Consider the following 25957-nt stretch of genomic DNA (forward strand, 5'->3'; position numbering starts at 1 on the left):
TGGTTTTCCTTAATGCAGTAAATGGCTTCATTTAAAACAGATGGGCTCTACTTGTTTGAGTACTATGGTCTAAAAAGCATTCCCAGGGTCTATGCCCTTGATCACAGAGGAGAAAGAAGTACATTACCAAGGATGTAAGTGGCCTAGGCCTTCTCTTTGTAGAGAAAGTTAATAGAAATATTAGACAATGATTGATAGAGCAGAAGCATCCCTGGGTTGATGATTCTTTGTGAGCAATGGAACATGAATCTTTCTAAATGTCAAGGTTCCTTTCCACACACTGGCTTTTTACCTTAGAAAGGAGCACTTGGTTTGTTTATCTATTTGTTTTTATAGATGGTGTTTTTAAGCAAAGGAAAAGGAGGAAGATGTCAACTACAGGGATCCTATCCTTATTGATTTCCATTAGAAATTCCAAAAGTTCAAAATAGCAACCAGACACTCAGAATTTACAGAGCTATTCTGGCTCTGTGGATCCCAATCAACATGGAGAACCTACTTCAGGACACATATTTCTTTCTTTATTTGTACAAATACTCTCTTCTCTGCTTAGATATCCAGATATTAATTTCCAGGGAGAAGGGTAAATGGGATTTAATATGATTGAAGTATTCCATAGCCATGTATGAAAATAGAATAAATTTGTTTTACAAAAAGAAGCGATCAGCAAAGTAACAGGGGGGATAGATTTGATCAAAGTACATTATATGCATGCATTTCTCAATGAAACACTTTCATACAATTAATATATGCTAATAACAATAGAGAAATGGAGTGTTGCATTGTTTTTGATGTTAGTTTTTCTAAATGACAATCATCCTTTTTCATAATCTTTATTCCTCATGTAGTTACTTTCACTTGTTAACTGGTAAAATATGGCATGAGGATTATGAATTATCTAAAATTTCTCCTTCTTTAGTTTCATGTGAAATTTTTATTTGTTTAATATTTATTTTATCTTGCATATTTTCTTAGGCCTATTTTGTTATTACTATATTTTGTAACTTGGTTGTGTTTTGTTTTATTGTGTTCAATTTTGTATTTAGACAAAAGCTAGACTGAGAGCCTGTATTAGTCACTGCTCCTCACAGGGAACTGAAGACAGTATGGTCCACATCTGCTCATCAATATGATGATGGGAAGGGAGTGAATTCATGTGATATTTTCAACCCATTGGCTTATAAATAAATAATATCTTTTACTTGATTAATTAAAAATGTTATAAAACATGACTCTTCATCATTCTACTTATCGATTTGGTTTGGAGAATGACTTTACCTATATTAAATGCATGCAACATATTCAATAGTCTCCTCTCCTAATTTTACTTCCCATTGTTTTAGTTATGCATAGTCAATCTCAGGCTGAAAATATTAAGTGGAAAATTCCAGAAGCAAACTAGTAAATTTTAAATCAAGCACCTTTCAAGTAGCATGATGAACTCTCATGCCATCTGTTCTATAACCCAGGGACATAAATCATCTCTTTGTCCAGTATATCCATGCTATATGTCAGTCATCTAGTAGCCTTCTCAATGGTCAGATCAGTTGTCATGATGTTGCATTGCTTGTGTTTAGATGGCTTTCATCTTACTTAATAATGGCCCTGAGATGTAAGAGTAGTGACTCTGACAAATTTGTTACAGTATTTTGTTATTTTTTTCTATATAAAAATTAGTTATTATTTTAATCTCTGAGTGTACCTAATATGTACATTATGATTTATTGAAGGTTTATATGTCTAGGACAAAAATAATATATTTAAGGTTTGGTGCCCATCCATTGAGAAGTTTGGAATCTTCCATGGATAAGGAGCGATTACTACACCAAGGAATTATATTTAAAACATGCAGGCTATTTGAATTCCTAGTCATGGAAAAAACTAACAACAAAGCATTTCAGAATCATAACTTTAGGGAAAAATAATCTTAGGATTTATATATTTTTGACATAAAAGATGTTGGACTCACTGAAAATAATGTTGGTGGAGGAAGAACAGATATAATGAAAATAAATAACAGGAAAGTAGGGATTAGAAGATAGACAAAGAACTGTATTTGATGTAGGTATAATTTGCGGAGGGGAAGGGAAAAAACAAATTGTTTAAATAGAGCTACAGGTGGACCCATTGCAACAATGAGATGTACAAGAGGTTATGTCAAAAAACGAACTTTACAACTTTGGCAGGGGAGATGGAGACAGGAAGGGATGGGAAGGGGAAACAAAGGAGGAGACAACAATGCTTGATAAGAAATGTACTCATTACCTTGCCCATGTAATTGTAACTCCTCTGTATGGTATTTTCACAATAAAAAAAATGAAGATAGTCAAAGATTTCCTATTATTAACTGGAAAAGCTCGTAGGCAATTGTCAAAATTAACCTGAAGGTAGCCTCTGGAAAGTACTACCATCTTACAAAATAGAAAAATAACTTCTTTCCCATTTAAAAAATGTAATTCTCTACCAACTTTGTAATCAGATAAGATCTCACAAGGTTATTACCTAACTCTGCCCTGTGACATTGTTTACTCCCATTTGGCTTTTGGCTCCATTCTTGCTTCTCATTACTCAACTTCGGTACTTGGCTTCACCAAATTCCCAACGGTCTGACCTGCTTCAGTGTTACTCAGGCCTGCTGTGGCTGTTCTATCTTGTGGGATTCTGTATTGTTGGCTCACTCACCACTGGCTTTGCCATCATATAACTTCTTGGCTCAGTATTCCTGCACTTTGAGCCTTCCCCTGTTCCAAATTGTTTTTTTCCCAGGAAGAGAAGAAATTCTTAAAATTCCCTGGAAGAGAATAAACATTCATCCCTGGTCCTTTTAAAAGGTCATAAATGAAAACAATAATACTCCAAATGGCATTTCTGAGTCATTCTATTTTAGTCACTACAGCATGCATGAACTTTTTATGTTCAACAGTGTTAACAATTACACTATCTTTTAGTTACAGACTATAGTTATGTGTGACATCAATCAGCAAACAAATTAATATTAGAGAGTCAATGAAAAACATGTAAGTGTGTGTAATCATAATTATGGATTGGGATATAAATCTGAGGATTTACAAGAAAAATATTTAGTGTGGCTGGTTTGAACAAGCCTGTTATATGGCATTGTTGAAACAAAAGATAGGTTTATGTGAGTAAACTGTTCTTGCAAAAAAGTGGAGAAAGAAAAATCTCCCAAAAGAGGTTCCAATGGAAGGTATTGCAATTCATTAAGACTGACATTTTATTATCTGAGATTGTTTCTCGTATATTCCATCTGTCACTTTGTTTTGTGTTAGGTCACCATTTACCTCAGCAATTAGAAATAGACTTTCATCCTCCAAATGTGCTTTTTAATAGTAGGTAAAATAAATCATTAAGATAGCAACAATAAATTCCAACATCTTATTATATAGTTTTCTAATGATGGTGGTGACTATATGAGGAGGAGAAGTTAAAGACTTTTATAGAACAAATTCATGACAAGGCTTGTTAGTCATGAATTACTTACCATTGCTAAAGGACAATTCTTTCTTATGTTCTTCTGAGCCCTCAAAGAAAAAGCAAAAAATTCCAATTCAAACAATATTCGAAAAAGAAGAAAAGACATAATATAAGTTAAAATATCCACATCCCAGAATAATCCTTGCCACAGAAATATTAGTCTGAAATACTTTTGCAGCTGCATGTTTTAAATCTTTTCTTCTTCCCTCCTTCTTTTGGACATACACTTCATTTTAACTTTCAGCCACTCAGAACTCATCAACATAAACAATATTCTGCAAGGAAAGAGGGACAACTAATAAAATCAACTTTTTCCTGGTTTTAAGCTTTCTAAGCATGTCTAGGTACAAGTAGTAATTCACTTTAAATTTCCCTTCAGAAGGTCTTATCCACTTTCGTAACACAGTGAGAATTAAATGATACTTTACCATTTGCTGGAGTCTCAATCTTGTCTCTCCAAAAAAAAGACAAAAAAGGTAAAAATTTTTATTTGGTATAGAACTCACCACAAAAATATGCAATCGGTAGTGTTTATGACTATTGAAATTTTCTTATACAGATAGATAATCATTCAGGATTTAGGAACAGATAATCTAACTTTGATTGGCTATTTACAAGTTGAGTAGCTACTAACCCATTTTTCTTTTTTTTGTGGGGGGGAGGGAGGGTCTGGTCGTGGGGCCTGAACTCTGGGCCTAGGTGCTGTCCCTCAGCTCTTCAGCTCAAGGCTAGCACTCTACCACTTGAGCCACAGCACCACTTCCAGCTTTTTTCTTTTTTCTTATGTGGTGCTGAGGAATCAAACCCAGGGCCTCATGCATGCAAGGCAAGCGCTCTACCACTGAGCCACCTTCCCAGCCCCCTAACCCATTTTTCTATATAGACCATTTTTTCATTGCTCCTACACTAATCAGTAAATATTTTTGCTACAGTTCTTCTCTACCTTAAGGAACTCAAGTCCCAAACCACTGTTCCTAGCTTACTCAGAGTTTCAGAGCAAAGAAGAGTGTGTGTGTTTGTCAGCAATGTGACACAATGCCTAAGAAAATGAACTTACAGGAGCAAAGATTTAATTTACTATTTAAGAGATTTCAGTCCATGGTTATTTGGCTATGTTGTTTCTTGGCTTGTAGTGGGATAGAATTTAATTGTGGAGAGCATGGAGAAGAGCAAAAATGCTCACTTCATCGCAGCCAGGAAGCAGAGAGCATGCAAGAAAGAGGCTATGGCGACATATCTGCAGAGGCATGTGCGTTTGTATTCAACCAGGAATCATCTGCTCATGTTTCTACCACCTCCCATTAATGCTACCAAGTTAGGAATCCATCAGTGCATGAATCCGTTATTGAGGTCAGTAAACTCATAAGCCAATCACCTCCTTCAAAGGCTTGACTTCTAAGCACCACTTCATTGAGGATCAAGACTTTAACACATGATTTTTTTCGTGGGGGGAGGATATTTTATATTATATAACAGAGAACTGTACCTTTCCTGAGACTGTTGCTAGGCATCACTTCCATCTATTTCTCTCTTATAAAATATAACAGAGCCCTTTATGATTGACCATTTCAGAACTACCAAAAGGGCTAATTGCCAATTCTATTCATAAGATCTCATGAGTAATTATTGCTTGCTATAGACTTAAACCTTCTTGTCACTTTCTGATTTTACATATTTGCCTACCTGGGTTTGGACTCACATATGCTCACTTTTCTTGTTCATACACAAACTGCTTCTTAGTCGTAAAGTTCTAGCTCTTGATCTACTTTCTCTTAGAAGTATAGAATGCAAGTTGCTTTTCAAGTGATGATGTCACAATTGTTTGCTTGAAATGAATGTCCTTTAAAAGAATATCCTTACTAGCCTTATTCTTTTCCTGTGGCCATAGCTACTGTGCCTTTCTATTGTGGCTCATTAAATTCTCTCATGTGAACATCAGTCTTCATATGTCTACTTCACAAATAGTGAACAAAAGGTTTTTCATTTTGCTATGAAAACAAAAAGTAATTGCCATTCAAGATTTCATTACTGATTAGGTCATTACATGTAATTAGCATAGTGCTTACAGGATTTCTGTAGGCATTAGTAGCAGTGTGTAATGTAACTGGAGTCCAGACTCTAATTTGGGAAAAGGTTGTAATGTTAATGGCTGTTTGTAAATTAGATTTGGGGAAATTGTGAAGACAATATTGATCAAAAGAAAAAGCACTGTTGTAGGTGTTAGATAGATATAGGTTCTATTGCTTACCCAGTAGGAAACTTTGGACGGACATGTCACTCAACATATGTGAATTTTCTTCTTCCAAACTTCATATTGTTGACAAAATGATTAAATGAGACAGTATATAAGACTAGCATAAGGCAAAGACAAAAGTGGTTGCTTAGTAAATATCAGCAACTATGTCCTCTGTCATCCAACTTTGTATCCTATATTCTGCTGCCTCTGTTTTGCACACCAACTTCATTACTAGTCTCCTCAACAGTTCAGTATGTTAGAATAAAGGAAAAGACTCACAGAATGAGGCTAAACCTCCTTATGAGGCCATGGTATCTGACTTTTTTCCTATTAATGTACCTAAAATATGATGGATATTTCCTCCTACCTACCACACACATTTAGGTTTCTAGAACAACACACTTGCCTTGTCCTGCTACCTTTACCACCAATTTTTAAGCTTACATGTAAAAGGAAGATTTTTCTGTGAGGAAGATATCATGGTCATTCATATAACTCAGTTCTTATGGAACTCAATGTTGAACTATTGGGCAGATGTTTTGTTGGATGGGTAGAAGGCAAAGGGACTGTTGAAAGAAGGTCTCCAATCTTCTCAAAGGGAGAAACTAGAGGAAGCTCATGGAACATACAGGATCCACTGCTTATAAAGGATGCAATTGGGCCTGTGAATGCCTTATTCCCACACAATTCCTGGGCAGGAGTGTCAGGCATGCACCGCATCTGGCTCACTCACCTTAGGACAATCACAGGCCAACTTTGCCCCTCAAGTTCTTTATTTACCCTTTTTCTTTCATATTGAGAAATCCATTCTAGCCGGATACTGGTGGTTCATGCATGTAATCCTAGCTACTCAAGAGGCTGAGATCTGGAGATTACAGTTCAAAGCCAGCTCAAGCAAGAAAGATCATGAGACTCTTGAGACTCTTATCTCCTATTAACCACCAGAAAACTGTAAGTGGCACTGTGGACTGCCACTGTAGAGCACTAGCCTTGAGCCAAAAGACCTCAGGGACAGCCCCCAGGCCCTGAGTTCAAGCCCCATGACGGACAGAAAAAAAATCCATTCTAGAATTGAGTTAAAATATATAAAGATACTGTACAGAGGGGTTATAGTTACATGAATAAGGTAATAAGTACATTTGCTATTGAGCATTGTTACCCCTTCCTTAGTTTTTCCCCTACAATCCTTTCCTCCCCACTTCCCCCACTTCTCCCCTGCCCCAAGTTGTAAAGTTTGTTTTCAACAGTGTCCTATACATCTCATTGTTACAATAGGTGAACCTATATCCTTGTTTCAGCACTTTGTTATTTCCCTTCCCCTCCCCAATTTAGAAAAATGTATATACAAGATACAGGGCATCAGAATCAAATGCAGTGACAACAGGGGTTATACCATAGAGGGAAGAACATACAAAAGAAATCTAAAAATCACATAGTACATTAAAAACAATAAAAACAAAGAGAAACCTCTTGTGTCCCTATTTTGGGGTTCATTACGGGTCATATGTCCATAGCTTTTGACCTTTTCTGCTTGTCTGGTAGGATTATCCTAGTTGTATACTAGTTATTGTAAATAAGGGAAACTATGGGACCTATGTTTCTTTGAGTCTGGAATGATGTATTCCATGCCCTAAAGACAAACAACTATCAACCAAGAATACTGTACCCAGCTAAACTCTCCTTTATAATGGAGGAATAAATAAAAACCTTCCAACAGCAAAGAAAATTTGAAACAATATATCTCCACCAAACCAGCATTATTACAAAAGATACTTAAAGATGTCCTACACATAGAAAACCAAGAGCATGATAAAGGCCAAGAAACGGCCCCCAAACCGAGAATCTGAGAATCATAGGAAGAACCCAGTTGGCACAGCCCCTAAGAAGGTGGATAACGTGACAGGAACTACCAAACACCCCTCAGTCCTAACTCTCAATATTAATGGACTTGACTCTCCAATTAAGCGACATAGACTGTCTAGTTGGATTAAAAAGCAAGATCCTTTCATCTTCTGCCTTCAAGAGACACACCTTGCCCACAAAAACAAACATTCTTCTGTTTCTTTCTACTAGTCTTTCTATTACTCCAAGTCGAAGGAATTTGAACCTATTGCCTTTCTGGTTGCTTCATTGTTGGTCCTGTGCCTCTGGCACAATCCCTGTTTTGCAGCAAATGAAGTCATAGATTGGAGAAATGGAGAAGATAGGAATACCAAGACTCAGAAATTCATTGGGGGCTGGGATGTAGCTAAGTGGCAAAGCACTTGCCTAGCAAATGCAATGTGATAGGTTTGATCCCTAGTACCAAAAAAGAAAAGACAAAAGACAAAACAAAGAAATGCATTGTTTAATATTTCGATGATAATATCATGTCACATAAGTATAATTTCATCACACAGAATTATTCCAGGATCTATTTGCCATGTGATAAAATTTATATGAGGAAATGTACTCTGCATTTCAATTATGTTATCAGGACTGCATTGACTGCTGCTTTACGTTTACCACCAGGGCCATTGCTTTCATCATCCTTTTCCCATGATGACAAGAGACTGGACCACATCTCCTCGTCCTGAACTGGCAGAGGAGCAGATGGGACATCCTGGATAGTGTAAACTGCAGAGATAACTTGCCATTATGGTCTTTCCCACTGTTTCTTACTACTCTTGCGGGAGCTCCTCCTTTCCTTTGTAACCATTACAGGCTTTTCTTTTCCCTTTCAGCAAAGGTTGTATCTTCTCTGTTGACAGTGACAAATTCTCTATAGCCTTGGCCTTTATCCTCTGTCCCTGAAGTTAGTTGATAGTTTTGTTGTTGTTGTTTGAGACATGAGAAATAAGCAAGAGAAAATTACTTTTTAGATCTAATTCTGGTTATGTCATTGATTAGTCTCAGAAGAATTTGTGTTCCAGTCTTAATGAGTGACTCACCTCTAAAATTATACACGTCTGAGTTGCATCCTCTCCCGTCACTCACACTAGGATTTAGGCACATAGCATTAATAGCACTACTGAGATTTACCTCTATCTAAGAAAGAATTACCAGGCTGGGCACCGGTGGCTCACGCCTATATTCCTAGCTACTCAGGAGGCTGAGATCTGAGGATCGCAGTTCAAAGCCAGCCCAGGCAGGAAAAAGTCCGTGAGACTCTTATCTCCAATAAACCACTAGAAAACCAGAAGTGGTGCTGTGGCTCAAGTGGTAGAGCACTTGCCTTGAGCTGAAGAGCACAGGGACAGCGTCCAAGCCCAGAGTTCAAGCCCCATGACCGACCCCCCACCCTCCAAAAAAGAGAGAATTACCATCAGTTTTTATAAGAAACACATCCTGGGCATTCTGTCACAAAGTTAAAAGGGGAGTGTTCACCACAAAGACAATTGACTGAGATGCACGAGGAGTTAAGATAGGACAGGTTTGTGAGGAACAACCACCATTGCTTTCTCTAATTACGCTCAGCAATCCTGCCCTAATTCTGTGAAAATAACCCTGTGACTTTTTGGACTAGTATATAAAAAAGGATGAGTTGAAAACAAAAAATAAATAAGAAAGTAGATGAATTTCAAAGATAGGATAGAAAATTCAGTCATTTGGTTAGGCAGCAATACATTTGGAGAGTTGGGCAGCATTTTTGCTTTCTTAAGTTGCATAGAACTGACACCTAGCTGTATTTGTAGCTTTTCAAAGCACAGCCCTGAATATTGTGTTATAACTCTCTATTTTGTCACAGATGTTTGTATTGACTGCACTTATCCTGAGTATAACCAATGTCATATCTTGGGAACTCATGAAAGTCAAGTTCTTAGTAAACATTTACATAATGAATGAAATGGAGGCTTTCTATGCATTAGGATGATGGAGATTTTATGAAGGATGTCCTAGAGTTTAATGGTAGGAATTATATGGGATACCATTTAAATCTGCTCGGGCTCTGACTTTCTCAATTCACATGTTATTACAAAGTTTATCTTCAAACAATTTATTGAGGTGACACCACGATCCTAATGACTACTCTGATACAATTGTGCCATTAATGGGAGACCAAATCTCCTGTGAAGAACACTGGCTAAGAACGATAAAACAAGATGTGTCCATTATTACATTTGTAAATGATGTCTAGAATGGACTATGTGCAGAATAGAATATATATGCATAAGCATATGTGTATACAGTCATTATTCCTTAACCATGGATATACATCATGAGAAATAAGTCATTAGGTGATCTGGTTCATGACCGAGTATCACAGAGTATACTTATATAATTCTAGTTAGTATCACCTAATACACAGGCTATATGGTATATGTAGTATATATAGGTGGTTGTATATGTGGTTTGCCAAAGCATTGCAATGTTGGACATGATATGTGTGTGTACATGTATACATGTTAACAAATGAAGAATAGACAAAATGCCAAAAACAAACAAAAATGAAAGTCAAAAAACAAATTATCAAGGCTAATCCATGGATTTTAGAATTTGGGGGGGTTGTTCATCATGTTGTGAGAAATGTCAAGGAAGTCATTCTGCACTGATCACATTCTTGCAGTGTTTTATACTCACTTCTTTTTTTTTTAAAATTTAATTTAATTTTATTTGTGAACATACTGTACAGAGGAGTTACAGTTACATGGGCAGGATAGTGCGTACATTTCTTACCAAGCATTGCAGCCTCCTCCTTTGTTTACCCTTCACATCCCTTCCCAGCCTCCCCCCTCCCGCCCTAATCCCAATCCTTCTCCATCCCCCCCCCCCACACCAACGTTGTAAAGCTCGTTTTGGACATGACAACTTGTACTTCTCATTGTTGCAACAGGTCCACCTGTATCCTTAAACAACTGGTTTTTCCCCATCTCCTCCACAAGTTATACTGACATCAAATATAGTGAAAGCAGGGGTTATACTGTGGGGGAGGGACATACAAAGCAACAAAGAGATAATCTTATAAATGCATTAGAAACACATGCATGAAAGAAAAAAAACATGAAAATACACATCTAAGGGTTCATTTTCCTGACATCACATTATCTGACCTTTTCCGCTTGACTCATACATATACTAGATATTACAAATAAGGGAAACCATGGGACCTACATTTCTTTGGGCCTGGCTTACTTCACTTAATATAATTTTTTCCAAGTTTTTCCATTTCCTAACAAATGGGGCAATGTCATTCTTTCTGATGGAGGCATAGAATTCCATTGTGTATATATACCACATTTTCTTGATCCATTCATCTACTGAGGGGCATCTGGGTTGGTTCCATATCTTAGCTATGGTAAATAATGCTGCAATAAACATAGTTGTGCTGGTAGCTTTAGTGTGGTCTTGTTTGTAAACATTAGGGTAAATGCCCAAAAGTGGGATTGCTGGGTCATAGGGGAGCTCTATGTGAAGTCTTTTGAGGAACCTCCATACTGCTTTCCAAAGTGGTTGAACAAGTTTACATTCCCACCAACAATGAAGTAAGGTTCCTTTCTGTCCACATCCCCTCCAGCATCTGTTGTTGTTAGAGTTCTTGATTTTTGCTGTTCTAACTGGAGTGAGGTGATATCTCAATGTTGTTTTGATTTGCATTTCTTTTATGGCTAGGGATGTTGAACATTTCTTCATGTGTCTATTGGCCATCCTTCTTTCTTCTTCAGAGAAGTTTCTCTTTAAGTCTTTCGTCCACTTATTTATTGGGCAGTTGTTTCTTTGAGGATTTGTTGTTGGGGGGTTTAATTTTTTGAGTTCCAAGTATATTTTAGATATGAGACCCTTGTCCGTTGTATGGCTAGTAAAGATCTTCTCCCAATCCGTGGGCTTTCTATTGATCTTGCTAGCTATGTCATTTGCCCTGCAGAAGCTCTGCAACTTTATGCAATCCCATTTGTCCAACCTTTCTTTGATTTGTTGTGTTTCCGGGTCTCTATTCAGAAAATTTCGGCCTGAGCCAAGGAGACCTAGGGTTTCTCCTATTCCATCTTGTAATGTTTTCAGAGTGTCTGCTTTGAGTTCAAGGTCTTTGATCCATTTGGAGTTGATTCTGGTGCAGGGTGATATATAAGGATCTAGCTTAAGTTTTATACTCACTTCTTGCAGTGTTTTATACTCACTTCTTGGCCCTTCCCTTTACCTCAACTGTGTGACTATGTGACTATAAAGATTCTGGTATGGATAGTTTCTGGTCCTCATAATATTTATGATAATATCCTGATTGCATTGAATATTGTACAGTGATATTTGAACACTTTTGATTTAGTATCTCAAATGTTTGACATTTGTGAATACCTAATAAAACATTTGAACCTCTGTATTTATAATATGTAAAAGCCAATGTATATACAGTTCATGCCTTGGTTTGGTAGGAGGTCACTTTTAGACATGCAACTATTGAAGTATGTTTAGCCATATACTGCTTGAGTGCCAGCTAAACAGGCAAGCCAAACAAGCATGAGACCTTGAGTTCAAACTGCAATACCAGCTCTCTCTCTGTCTCTCTCTCTCTCTGTCCCTCTCTCTCTCTGCCTCTCTCTCTCTGTCTCTCCTACACATAAGTATTTCATGAAATCAGGGATTGTTGGATTTAAATACTGTAATTTAATCACTATCACCAAAACAAATTTTATAGCAGAAAATTAAAAGTTTAAATTTCTAAATTCTGTGCTGAATGATGCAAGGTTAGAAATAAGGTTTTAGCAGCATTGTTAAATAGTGACCAAATTAATTAAAATTGAATTATAGTGGAACCATATAAATAGACTCATGACAGCTATGATAATGAGTGCCATTATTGGTCGCAATGATTAAACTATTTTAAAACAAGCTCAATGTTTGTTTTTTTTTTTTTTATTAGGAATCTATTAGGTACCTGTCTCTCATGTTCTGTTGGTAAAAGCATACTATTGAGACAGTAGGCTGTAGAAATTCTGTAGATTCTGATGGCTCTCCAGGGAACTCTGTAATGACTGGTTCTGTGTACATTGTTGGAAAAGAGGAATTACAATTAGCAGATGTCATCAAGGCCACTCTCCACCTTCACAGCCCAATGGTGCCTCTAATGAAAATGTGAAGGTCTAAGACAGACAGAAGTCCACGGTCATTTTTACTATTTTTGACTTCTTTTTTAATATTGGAAATCACTCTTTAGGGGGGCCATTTTTTTTGAGACAGGATTTCCTTATGTAATTTTTATGAAATTACCATTGTTGGACTTGAATATCCACAATACTTTAAAATAATTTAGGGACATGGGTACCATTTAAATGAATGAAAGTATTAGGAGTGCTTTATATGATTTAAAGTCTAAGCTTTAGATGTCAGATTTAAGCTGAAATTCTGTAACTTGTAGGACCTATGGGAGTCCCCACCCCAGAAAGCCTCTTATCAATTCCTCCTATGGTTTTGAACTTACATCCTCTCTTTGGGAATCACTAAAATTTTGCTACCAAAGATCTTAGAGCTATTGTTCATTCACTTGCATATATATATATATATATATATATATATATATATATATATATATATATATATATATTTGCCTGGTGGCTTTGTTTTGCCCCAGAGTTGAATGTAAGAAACAAAGTTGGGCTCCATCTTGCTAGTACTGCTGATCGCTCTTATAGACACTGACACCATCATGGCTCCACCCAAGGTAGGAGACAACTTATTTTCACATTGTCTTAACATGCTCATCTTGTTCTTGTTTGTTTCTACAAGTCCTTTCCTTGATTATCTTTGGAATCATTTTCCATGAGTTTGAGGTGACTTTGATTTGAATAAAATCAACTAATGTCCCATTCAAAAGAATCTTTCCTTTTGAAAATGCCTCAAACTGACATCCTGTTGCCTCAGTTTCCATCCCTTGGGACTAACCTCCATCATTGTCCCTGAGAAGTCTTACAGATCTGTTCATGAATAGAACACACAAGAGAAAAAGTCTTCCTTGGTAGATGTTTAGGACTGGTTGTTTAGCATTTATAAAGGGTGGCATTTGCCAGTTCGATCTGAACCACAGCTGATTTTCATCATACTCGCCAGATTAACCTCTCTATTCTTGCAAAATAAGCCTTTACAAAGCTTGCTTGCTAGAATTTTTTGTTATTGTCTTTTTGTTATGATTGTCTTCATGGAATATCTTCCTAGTTTGTTTTGAAAATCTATCAAAGTTACATTATTTTCCATTGATTTCCCAGAAAGTTTGTGCTGGATAATTTTTTTTGAGAAGCTAATAATTCCCAAGTCTATTCCTTAAATAATCACTATCTGTTTTCTGAGTCTTAAAAAACAAGTTAATGATTACAATCTTTTCCATTAGGTTCACTTGCAAATGTTTGTTATAAGATTTTTGAATGTAACATTTTTTAGAGACTAATTTTCAAGCTTGTGAATTATATAAATCACTCTTCTACTTGCTGGTATTTCCACGTGCTTTTCACTTATTCATTAACACCTATAGCATATGGTAAACACAGAAATAAACCAAGGAGAACAGTTGATTTACTATTTGTGGGACTATTGAATCAAAGCCTAGGAAGAAAGACATTAAAATTAACATCTTAATGGGATTTAGAATTGGTATATATAAAGATGAAAAATGCATCCTTACAAAAGAACCTAAACATTGTTGTCAAACATTTGGACAGCATACGTGATACAGAAAATGGAAATTATATTGTCCTTTGCAGAGAGATATGATATCAGTGACACATTAATAATAAAAGATCCAAGCGTGTATTCTAATAGTTGGGGTTCAATTCTTAGTTCTAACCTTCCACTGGTAGATATAATTGTGATTAAGTTGAACATAATAATTCTCTTTATACTCTTGTAAAATGTAAATTATGCTAGAGTTTTCAGAGTTGCTGCAATCAGAAGACATTATATATGAGAAGGCATTTTAAAAAATAAGAAAGGGTTTGGAGACATGGCTCAGTTGGCAGAGTACTAAACAATGAGCAAAAGTGTCAGGTACTGAGTTTGAGTCCTGGTCTCAGACCTAAAAATAAACAAGAAGAAAGCAAAAAAAAAAAAAAAACATAAGAAAGGGCTGGAATTGTTGGTATATATGTGTAATCCTAGCACTGGAGACTGCTGACACAGAAGAACCATGTGTCAGAGGCCTTGATGAGCTACAGAGTAAGTCAATAGTAAGACCCTGTCTAATTTTTTATTTTATTTTTGTCCATCATGAGGCTTGAAATCTGGGCCTGGGCGTTGTCCCTCAGCTCTTCAGCTCAAGGCCAGAGGTCTACCACTTGAGCCACAGCGCCACTTCTAGTTTTCTGGTGGTTTATTGGAGAGAAGAGTCTCACAGATTTTCCTTGCCCAGGCTGGCTTTGAACCATGATCCTCAGATCTCAGCCTCCTGAGTAGCTAGGATTACAGGCATGAACCAACCACTGGCACTGGCTAAAATTCTTTTTTTATCTATTTGCCTACCTATCTATCTTTATACCTGTCTATCTCTAGTTCTATCCTTATATATCACATATTTTATATAAAACATATATAAGGACTGTTTCTATTATTTTATTATCATTGTTTATGTGTTTAAATGAATTACAGTTTTCATTTATATCTTCTTATTTAGTTTTTGTTGAAAATTTGTTTCCTAAATTTATGGTTATGTATGCGTTCTGTAACATTATCTATCTCCTTAACAGTTGCATTGAGTTTAGAGGACTTTAGGGCCCCAAGTTAGTTAGTACAGCAAATCAAAAAAATAGCATTTGATTCAGTTATGCATAGCATGTGGATCCATTAGCATTGATACGTACCTTCACTCTATGTTATCTACCAGTGGGCTAAGAATTCTGAAGAAGGTACAGCTTTTTTCCTTCTTTCAAGTTCTCTGACAATAAATAAAGCAGGTGATGCAGAAGGCAGAGAACAGCAATGAAGGCAAAAGAAACATCCATTATTTAAAGAACTTGCCATGTGATGGAGATAGAATGACTTCAGCATTAGCTGTGCAGGTGATAAAAATACATACATTCATATATATGTGTGTATATATATATATATATGTAAATATATATATGAACAATACACAGGTACATGGTTTAAGAATAAGAAGAACTAATTGCTAATTTACTTCCTGCCTACTTAGTTAAAGACAATAGAAAACTTTAAAAAGGCACATTACATTTAGGTAGAATATGAGTAAATAATTCTTGGGAGGAAAAAAAAAAGCTTTTGTCACCATGGAAGCATTTATTATTTATAAACCTTAATGAGAAGATTCTAATATGAGAGTAATCTTAAAATCTACAAAATTATTTATTATATTTATAGATATTCATGTGTGAGATGAATGTGTGTGGGGTTTGTGTGTGAGAGTTCTTATCCACGCATTTATTCATGGGAAGGAGAAAAAAGAGAGGATGTGCTAATCTGAAATGTGAATGATTAGGAAATAAAGGCTGTCTTGGATGACAATAGTATAAAATATTTAAAGTATATTGATAATGTCAAGGAGTTGGAGAAAGTGTGTATGGGGTGGTTAAAAAGAAGATAAGGGTCAACCTGTATCCTTCTTTTAGTGTATATTTTTTATTGCAAAGATACAGTTATATGAGTAAGGTAATGAGTACATTTCCTATTGCTCATTGTCAGCTCCTCCTTTGTTTTGCCCCTACCATCCCTTCCCTCCCCTCCTCTCCAATTCCTCCCCCCACTCCCCCACCCCCCACAAAGTTGTAAAGTTCGTTCTCAACATAGTGTCTTATACATCTCGTTGTTACAATGGATCAACCTTTATCCTTATTTCAGCATTTTGTTATTTCCCTTCCCCTCCCCAAATTAGAAAAATGCATATACAAGGTGCGGGGCACCAGAATCAAATACAGTGAAAACAGGGGTTATACCATGGTGGAAGAATATACAAAAGAAACAAAAAAATCACATAGTATATTAGAAACAACAGCAAGAAAGATAAACCTCTTGTGTCCCTAACGTGGGGTTCATTTTGCTTATCATCATCTTATATGGTCATATGAACATAGCTTTTGACCTTTTCTGCTTGTCTTAGACATATACTAGTTATTGCAGATAAGGGAAACCTATATGGGACCTATATTTCTTTGGGCCTGGCTTACTTCACTTAATATAATTTTTTCAAAGTCTTTCCATTTCCTAACAAATGGGGCAGTGTCATATATATATATATATATATATATATATGTATATATATATTTTTTCTTGATACATTCATCTACTGGGGGGCCTCTGGGTTGGTTCCATATCTTAGCTATAGTAAATAATGCTGCGATAAACGGAGTTGTGCTGGTTGCTTTAGTATGGGCTTGTTTGATGTACAAGACACTATGTTGAAAACAAACTTTACAACTTTTGCGGGGGAGAGTTACTCATGTAACTGTAACCCCTCTGTACAGTATCTTTACAATAAAAAAATATATATTTAAAAAAGAAGATAAGGGAGAGTAAATTCAATTAAAGTACTTCTAATGAACACATGGAAATAGAAACATGAAGCCAATTAAAATTATTTTTTAATGGAGAGAGTATCAGGAAGAGTAATAGAGAAGTTGAATTTGATCAAATTACATTATATGCACAATGAATGCACATTGATAAAATAATAGAAATTTGTGAATCTGAACACAGAAGTAAATTCTAGAATAACGAAGGATTTAGAAATGGCATGCAGGTATAAAGCAAAGACTTATTGTGGGACCCCCATCAAGGGAAAGGTGCTCATCTTGGAAGGCACAGGTTTGACTTTTTTTTTGTCAGTCGTGGGGCCTGAACTCTGGGCCTGGGTGCTGTCCCTCAGCTCTTCAGCGCAAGGCTAACATTCTACCACTTGAACCACAGCGCCACTTCAGGCTTTTTCTGCTTATGTGGTGCTGAGGAATTGCAACCAGGGCCTCATGCATGCAAGGCAAGCACTATACCACTGAGCCACCTTCCCAGCACAAAGATCTGATTTTGAATGGAACCCAGGAAGCTCCAAAATTTAGGTTTAGACTGCATCTAACCATTTTCACTGGAAGGGAACCATTTTAATTGGAAGCTGAACATGGAATTTGAGGTCTAAGCAAAAAGGATCTTGCTGCAGCAGACTGTATCATCTGAACTGTTATATAAGATAGGACGCACCCAGAAGTTAGAAAAAATGAAATTACTTGAAATGATGTCAACTTCAGTTATCTATAAGTAGTGAAGTCCTGGGGAACTTTTAATTCCATTTTCCAATGTTAATGGGTTGAGCTAGCTAATTTTGTAACTCCACAAAACTCAACAAACACAATTTTGTACATCAATTTAATAATGAATGTTTTGATTCCATTACTCTGTAGACCTGGGGAATAATGGAGTTTGACTTACTCTGCCACCAAGAATGTCTTAATTCAAAAAACAGTGTGATGATGGCTGATACCATGGCCTTCTCAAGATCTCTGTGGACAATATGCCTGGTATTTAAAGCTATAGTGTAAGAAGGAATCTGAGGTTATATTATGAAGCCAGAAAGGAACCATGGCCACAGGATAATTTTCTACACTCATTTTCTCCTCCTTCTCTTCTTATTGGCTCTCTTACAGGGATTCAGCTACATTAAGTTTTGACCCACCCTTGGTGACCACAGTAGAAAATCCCCTTTCTCTAATCACATGATCCAGTCTAGGAGAAGGGCAAGCACAGAACTCCCTTAATCTTTTCCCACTTTACTGAGCAAAGACAAAGCTGGACTTTGTTGCAAAGGAACTTCCAATGGGAAATAAAAAGAAAAAAACAAAAACAGACATTTAGAAACAGACATTCTTTAAACATAGCCTTCTATCTTAATCCTGAAATCAGATCTTGGCATATTGCAAGACCCACACAAATTCTGCATTGTTGGTGAAAGCCTGTAGGAAATGTTAGGACTTTGGCAATTCCTGACTATTGTGTTTTGTGTGTTTTGCCCTCTTAGGAATTTATGTTTTCTTAAAAGTAAACATAATTCAAGAGTCTCAGTATCTGGTATTAATGAACAATTGGGTGAAGTGACAATGAATACCTTTATGTTGAGGACTTCAAAGAATCTGGAAAGGAATCTACTAGAAAACTTTGCAATTTTTGAATTAGTAAACACATTGAGAGACATTCTTAATCCCTACGGGTTTAATGGTAACATTTGACCCATCTATTTGAAATATTAGACAAAGTGATTATACAATTACATGTTGGGTTTCCCTTCACTAAATTCCAAGTAAAGAACTGCCAGATTAGACACAGAATCCTGGGGACCAAGTGTTTAGAAGGTTGTCCTGTGCGACACTCAAACTTGTCAGGTGGAGTGAAACCATTATCCTCTTTCTTTCCTCCTGTTTCTGTTTCATTTCTGGATCTCTGGAGCATCTCTGGCTCTAAAGACTTGTTCATCCCCATGTGCCCTCAAATTCCACCTTCCACTTACAGCTTTATTTATTTTCTAGGCCTTTCTCTGAAAGTGTCTAGGTGTAGAATAGCTAGAAATCCCTCACCTTTGAGTTGTTACTAGATTTTATAGGGTTTGTGGGAAACATGCCTTCTACTCAGCCTTGAAATTGACTTGGAAACCTCAGTTTCAAATTGTCCCTTGGGCATGCTATCAGCAAAGCCCCTCCCTGGGAGCCGAATGACAGATGCTAGTTCCCTGATGTCTCCTCTGGTGAGAATAAAATGTGAAACTTCTGGGTCCATCTTATTCTCTGCTTTCAAGTTGCTATGATACCTATGAAAGATGTCTCCCTGTCCCAGTGAATGCACTAATTCAAGGTGATATGCTTTTGTCATTGAACTATTGCAGAGCAACTCAGTGGTCCTGCCCTTTCTGTAGAAAAATCTGTGTGTGTGTGTGTGTGTGTGTGTGTGTGTGTGTGTGTGTGTGTGTGTAGGAAATGTGCCTCACACTGATGGATGTATGTATTCTCCACTCTATCTGCTCAATCTCCATGACAACCTTCCTCTCCTGTGTATTTGCTAGCTTAAGAAAACAACCTACCTCACACTCATCTATGAAATGATGCTCAAGTGGGAAAGGTGGAAACACAGCCAGAGGTGTGGAAGGAAAAAGGCTTTGGACATAGGTTTCTTAGAGGTGTGTCTTAATTTTCTAGACCAGAGACTATTCAGGAACCACCGTGAGTTCAATTTCGTATTGCCTGAAATCAAATTGCTATGGTACTATTTGTTAGACCATGAAATAAGTTTAACCTGTCCTCTTTAAATGTCACAATCTTGAATCATTCCTATTGACACATTTTCCTGAGGCTTTCCTGGCCAGCAAGTGTGAGCAGATTTCATTCTGGCAAATTTCATTGTTTCCTTGCTTTCATCAGATTCACCTGCCAGGGTCCCCTTAGAAGATGTGAATAGATGAACACCATTTATTTCCACCAATTACAAAATAGGATATGTTGCTTCTGGCTAGGAGTTCTATGCACATTTTGAAAAAGGAAATACTAAAAGACGTTATTATTTTTAGCCCACAGAACTTAATTTGATTCATTAATGGGCTGAGAATTTTCCTGCCAGAAAATCAGTTTTCAAGTAGGGCCTCAGCCTGGCATGAGAAAGATTTCAAACCTTCCCCCGCCCCCCCAAGAAACCAGAGAAAGAGGAGAAAGAGGAAAAGCATGCTTTAGTTATTGGAACTTCTCAATCTGAACACAGATCTCCTTTCCCGTGCCTGGAAATCCTCATGGAAATGCTCTCATTTGTGTTTGGTTTGTGTCATTTTGTGATGATTTTCAAATAAACAAAAACACAGATCTTTAGAAAATGTTGGAAGCAATTTGATTTGATATGCCAAAATAACCAGAACTGTAAAATCTCAATTTGAAATACGAGTGTTTTTGTATGGTGAAGAGAAATGGGATCTGCATGAGGAAAATGTTTACTGCTCAGTTTCTTACTGTGTTAATTACTTTTAATAATAATAATATTATTATTTTGCATGTGTTTGTGTGTGTGCGCGTGCCAATACTGGGGGCTTGAACTCAGGGCCTGCGTGCTCCCCTTAGGATTTTTGCTCAAGGATGGTGCTCTACCACTTGAGCTACACCTCCACTTCCAGCTTTTTGGGTGGTTAATAGCAGATGAGTCTCACAGACTTTCCTGCCCTGCCTGGCCTGGAACTGCCTTCCTCAGTTCCTGAGGAGCTAGGATTACAGGCACCCAGCTCACTACGTGTGATTCTGAGAACCCTAAACCCACTACGGGGCAGTATTAGACTTAAAATTCCCTCCAAGAATCTAGATAGAGGACATTTACCTAAACATGCATTTCTAGGAGCAAAGGTTTTGATGCTAGAGCTCCGATTTTTTTTACCAGGACCCAGTTGGTGGAAGCAAGTACAACTGGTGTGTGCGTGGCGGGGGGGGGGGGGGGGGGGGGGGAGAGGGGGAGGGGAAAGTTGGGGAAGAAATGCAGAACTCCCTGAAGGGCAATAGGCACAGGTTGCTTTGGCCTGTGACACACACACACACACACACACACACACACAGTCTCTGATCAGTGTCCAGGACGTAGGTACGCTGCACAGGAGCTGAAATGAGGGAGTCCTGTAGGCAGAGAGACCCTGGCAGGTGCTGTGCAGCGGGTCAGGAGCGCGGTGGCCGGTGGCCAGGGTGGGAGATCACCCGGACGCTGGAGGGCGGAGCTCCCCTTAGTGCTGACCGAGTCTTCCGAAGCTGCCAGCTGCCAAGTGAAACGTGAAACCCGAGGCCACGGGAGGGCTGCCGCGCTCAGTTGTTCCAGCTTCTCCTCCTCCTCCTCCTCCTCCTCCGGTCTGTGTACACATTCACACACCATCGCTCCGTCGAACTTCTGAGACTCTTCTTTGCGCAACTGCTTGGATTTCTCAAGTGCATGTGGCAACGCAGCCCAGCTCCGGGGAGCATCGACCCGGCGAGGTTGGGTCTCGGCGGCGCTCGGAGCTGCCTGGGGCTGCCGCGGGCACCGGAGAGGACCCGGGGCACCCGCCGACCCGGGGCACCTGCCCCCCCTGCCCACCCCAACTTTCCACCCACCGCGGTCGCAGCAGCTGGTTCGGCCGCAGCCGCTTTCTTCTGAAGCCAGCGGCCGTGGGGCCGGGGAGTGAATGGGGCTCCACACTTCCCCTCTGGGTGGGAAGTGAAGGAGCAGAGCCGCCCCCTTTTCTCTCTTTCGGGGGGAGTCCTGGGCGCCCAGTCCCTCTGAGCAGTCACCGGTGATCCCGCCTCTGTCCTGCGCTCCAGAGACAGGTAGGTGACGCGGCCCCCCGGGGGGAGTGCGCAGAGGCCCGGCGGGAGGGGGCCCCCCGGGGGTCTCAGCATGTGTGTGCATTCACATGCATGGGTGCGTATGTGGGGATGGGTTGTGGGCACGCTTAGGAAAGGGCACAGGCCGGTGTGTTGTGTTTCTGGCTTACAAAAAATAGTTGGAATGAATCACGACCCTTTGTGAAATTCATCTTCCTCTTACTACTACTCACCCTCTGCCTATTCCTGGCTTTCTGTTTCCACCAGTGTCTTGCCAGTTTCCTAGACATCAGGGCATGCCCATTGGTATAAACACGAACTATTAGGAAATCTCTGGGGACCCTGGAACCCCTCAAAAAAAGCTTTGTCTAGATTTTTTAATAATAGTTTTTAAAGGAAGTATCCATTCTTACGGGTACACATGAACTATGTTCTCAGTAAAAAAAAATACTTCAGATTGCTTCTCTTTCCTAAGTGCTCAACTAGAAGGGAGGTTGTGTGACTCTGAATTCCTTAGAGATATTAGATTTTTAATATCAACTGGTGATAAGAATACCTGTGCCCTTCCTACTTTACGTCTACTTCCTTCAAATTAAATGTCATCTCCAAACAACTCCTATTTCCATTAGATTTTATGTTTATATTTTTTACCCTTCCAAGTTGTCACCATTTTCTCACTCTAAAAAGAAGAAACAAATCACACTATGTGCTTGAGACATAAAAGTGGTAAACCATTTGTTTATCTGTAAGTAACCATTTGTGTTGCTGTGTCTGCTAAATAAGAGAAATTAATTGAAATCCAGGAACAATGGAAGTAGAGTTTAATGACTTTATTCAATTACAGAAAAGACAGATAGAGTCAATACAATCTGTTCTCTAGTGCTAATTAGAACTCAAAACCAGCCCTGGAGGGCAAAAAGAGATGTTGGTATTAACTGGGTATCATAAAATATAAGACACACAGAATGAATGTTAGAAAAAGCCAGAAAGCTAGTGTGAAGCTCCCTTAGGCTTGTTAAGATCTCATTCCCCTTTTCAAATTTCAAAGTATTTCCTCTTCTCTAGGGATAGTTCAACTTCTAGACAACCCAATAAAGAAACTCCCCTTTATCTCTTCTCTGAGTGCCCAACTTTCAGGTACAAGCCAGGAAATCTGTTCTCCCTGGAGCCATTACTGAGTTCTTAGCATTTTCTCCTTTGGTATCTTAGTGGACCAAGGTGAGAAAAAATTCTAAAATAAATACCATCTGCTACCCTACAGTGGGGATGTGTTCTTGGAGGAAGGCTTTTAAGTGGGAAAAAGGGCTGAACTGAGTTTTTCGGCTCTAGGTGTATGGAAAGAGCACATAACTAACTTGATATTAGGAAGGAGAAGCTGTAACTCTTTCTGCATGTGATTCAGAATGTCCTTGACATTCAACTGTATCACTACACTTGTCTTTACTATGAATTGGAGGTGCTAGCATTTTCTTTGTAATGTTCTTTTGAATTCTACATACCTTGAGTCTGAAATACCTTGAAAATATAAATCTAATAGTAAATGTGTGTGTGTGTGGCGGGGAAAGTGAATGCAGTTAAGAAGCAATGCATCTTTCCATAGAACATAGAAACCTTGGCAGAAATCCTCGGTGAAATTTGCTCAGCTCTTGTTCTGGTTAGCAATGGCCAGAGCTCTAATAACTTCCATGACCAAGGCTGTATTTCCTATGTGGTCAAGGGCCCTCCCAGTTGGGGGTGGGGGGAGGAGCAGAGTGAGGAATGTACAGCAGGTGGTAGTGAGCAGTGGAACAGTTTGAGTCTGATTACTTTGCCTTCTTAGCAAAGCCTATGTAATATTTACCAACAGTGTCCCAAAGAATACCACCATGACCTAGAGACCCACTGAAGAGTATTTTCTTTCTGGCTCTGGTCCTGTCTGGGTTGGCTTCCCAGGGCTGAAAGCCCCTGGCACAGTTACTCTAATTTTCAGGCTAGGCATTTGTTTCCTGTTCTTGATGTGAGCAATGCTGACACCATCTTAGTTACCAGTTATTATTCCTTCTGGTATTTTTGCGTTGGTGGTGAAAAACGAATCTCCCATGAATGGAGCTTATGTTGTGCTGATTCTTTCATTCTGACATGCCTTGAGTGTTGATAAAAGGTGTACGCTTTGGAAAACTAAGTGGAGACCCAGCCTAGAGCGCAGTAGGAAGGGGCAGTCATATAATTGGTCATGCGTGGGTGTAGAGGACGGTGATGATAACCAGAACCTCAGGCCTTAATTCTACACTGATCACACTGTACTGCAGAAGAAAGCGGAAGAGATTTTTCAATGAAAAGCTGCCTGTTTATATTTAAAGCCATAGCTAAAGGATTAAGATTTTTCCCAGATGGAGAAGCGTACTTAAAAATAAAATTGTAAATAGTCGATTAGGCTATGAAGTTAATACTCTTCATGCAAAGAGCCAGAAGACACTTCTGTCATTGAATCCCCCAGTCATAACCCATCTGTCTGCTCTTTGAACTTGAACTGTACATAATTCTGCTAGTTGAGGCAGCTAAGTCAAAGCACATTTAGAAAGGGAAGGATTGTGAGGAAGAGTCAGAAAAGATTCAGCTTCTGAAGTTATTGCAAACCTGGGTCCTTTTAAGCAGCATATCTAGCTTCCTCTCTCTTCGCTTGTGGTCTCCTGTTTTTATATTTAGTTTTAATGGAGTCCCTGCTGATCCTTATTGTCCCACTTCAATTGGAACTTCCTTGGGAAAGTTTGCCAATTCCACTCAGCAAGAGTTAATGATTCTTGCCTCACTCCATGTACATTGCTCATACTTTTGAATAATGACAATCATGTATCATTTAACATTGGAGACATATTCTGAGAAATGTTTAATTTTATGATTTCATCATTATGGTAACATTTCAGGGTGAGCTTACACAAAACTAGATGATAGGAACTACTAGGCATATGGGATTATACACTTTTGCACTACTGCTGTAATATGTGTGTCGCTTATGGACAAAAATGTTTCATGGCACATGACATACTCCCAATGATTGTGAGTTCCTCAGTGGGTACATTGGTCATAAGGTAACCACATGTATTCAATTGCCCAATTCAATGTTTGAAATGTAATAGATAATATTTCTTTAATATATGACCATAAATGAAGCGCGTATTATTAGACTCCAATTTATGTCAATAGTTATATCCCAACAGTTCATTTACTCTTTTTTTTTTTTTTTTGGTCGGTCGTGGGGCTTGAACTCTGGGCCTGGGCGCTGTCCCTCAGCTCTTCAGCTCAAGGCGAGCGCTCTACCACTTGAGCTACAGCGCCATTTCCGGTTTTGTGGTGGTTTATTGGAGATAGGAGTCTCATGGTCTCTCATGCCCGGGCTGGCTTTGCACCACGATCCTCAGATCTCAGCCTCCTGAGTAGCTAGGATTACAGGCGTGAGCCACCAGCGCCCGGCTCAACAGTTCATTTAAAATATGGCTATTTGCTCTCTATATATCTATTTGCTCTATTTTCTAAATTAACAACACAAAGGAGGGAGTCTTAGGGGAGGAACACAAGGCTCAGTGCTGTGTGCCTCTGACTATATAAAATAATATTTATTAAAACAAACTCCAGGAAATGGGAATAAGAAGTTTTTTTTCCTTAGTTGTTGCTTTTCTTTTCTTTTTGTCTTGTTTGTTCTTTTATCTGTCTTTAGGAGAGTAATTACAGGGTGGGGGAACAGAAATGGAGGGACAAAGGGTGCACAAATGCAGCAGTGATATTCACTAAATGCTATGTTAAAAATGAATTATACAACTGTGCTTAGGGACAGGAAGAAAAACATGGGAGAGAATGAAGGAAGGGGTGACATTGTCCAAAAACAAATATACTCATTACTGACTTATGAAACTATAGCCCTTCTATACATCACCTTTGGAACAACAATAAATCATCATTCACCATGTTGATCAGCTCACACAAGCTTATGTGATTCCCATAATAGAGGAAATGCAGGGCTTTTGCAAAACAAACACTACTT

General features: G+C 38.4%; 1 protein-coding gene and 1 pseudogene across 1 annotated transcript in view; one reads left to right on the top strand and one right to left on the bottom strand.

Annotated features, from left to right (window-relative positions):
- The window catches only part of LOC122097809, a 33715-nt pseudogene extending 14610 nt beyond the window's left edge, over positions 1-19105 (bottom strand).
- A 2754-nt stretch (positions 19106-21859) lies between these two features.
- The window catches only part of Arhgap24 (Rho GTPase activating protein 24), a 470617-nt gene continuing 466519 nt past the window's right edge, over positions 21860-25957 (top strand). The window contains exon 1 of the mRNA XM_042668354.1: positions 21860-21942. The gene's annotated coding sequence lies outside the window, so the exon portion shown is untranslated. The remainder of the gene's footprint in view (positions 21943-25957) is intronic.

Source organism: Dipodomys spectabilis, unplaced genomic scaffold (genome assembly GCF_019054845.1).
Source record: "Dipodomys spectabilis isolate Male_0828 unplaced genomic scaffold, ASM1905484v1 ptg000436l, whole genome shotgun sequence".
NCBI classification, from domain to species: domain Eukaryota; kingdom Metazoa; phylum Chordata; class Mammalia; order Rodentia; family Heteromyidae; genus Dipodomys; species Dipodomys spectabilis.